The sequence below is a fragment of the Triticum dicoccoides genome, chromosome 5A (assembly GCF_002162155.2).
Source record: "Triticum dicoccoides isolate Atlit2015 ecotype Zavitan chromosome 5A, WEW_v2.0, whole genome shotgun sequence".
NCBI classification, from domain to species: Eukaryota; Viridiplantae; Streptophyta; class Magnoliopsida; order Poales; family Poaceae; genus Triticum; species Triticum dicoccoides.
The window spans coordinates 574,747,890-574,748,902 of record NC_041388.1 but is presented as its reverse complement, the minus strand read 5'-3'; positions in this window follow the sequence as shown (position 1 = coordinate 574,748,902).

Genomic DNA, 1,013 nt, shown 5'->3' with positions numbered 1-1,013 from the left:
CCCAATGTGGACTCTTTGAGGAATCGAACTTGTGCCGTTACATTCGTGCACAAGTTGGCTAACGACTAGAGCTACTTAGCGATAGTCACTAAATGCATTGCGAATTGGTTAAGAACAACTGTAGTCGCGCTATTTATTGCACAACATACTGTAGGATTTACTTAACCGCTTAGATTTTTGAATTACTTTAAAACATTTTAGATAAACATGTTTTTAAAGTAAAATGCCGACAACATTTGAAAGTTCACAATTTTCAAAGAGAAGTTCATCAACATACAAAAAAAGTCGCCTATTGAGAAAAAGTTTACAAAATCGAAAAAAGATCATGTATTAAAAAATGTTCATGGATTCAAAAAAAATCATGAACTTGAAAAGTTTAACTAATTGTTTTTAAAATCCAAGATCTTTTTTCGAATACACAAACTTATTTACAAAATTTTTGAACTTTTTTCAAAATTGATGTATGTTTTTTTAAAAATTGATGAACTTTTTCAAAATCGACAAACTTTTTTTACAAATTCAAGGTTTTTTTTCAAAATGCATGAACTTTTTTCAAAATGGATCTCCTTTTTTCAAAACTCAATTAACTTTTCTAAAAATTTTGAAATTTTCTTAAAAGGGGAAAAACTTTGTGAAATTCAAAAAGTTTGTGAAATATGAAGAATAGTTCATGGAAATGAAAAAAGATTCACAAATTTGAGTTTTTTTCCTAATGTTTCAAAATTTCACGTGTTAAAAGACAAAAATGTAACAACAAAAAGGAAAGAAGAAAGGTAAAGAAAGAAAGAAAAAAGAGAGTAAAAATTGGCCAAAGGAAACCGCGGAAAAAAGGAAAGCCGTCGTCGTTCTATTTAGCGTTATATTTGAAACAAAACAAATGGAGAAAGAAAAGAAGTATCTAGCACACGATGTGAGGAGTCCCAGATGGTTATCTCAATTGGTAGTCTCGTCCCTGAGGTCTAGAGTTTGAAATATTATTTTGAATGATAAAAATAAAAAAATGGGCCTAGCCC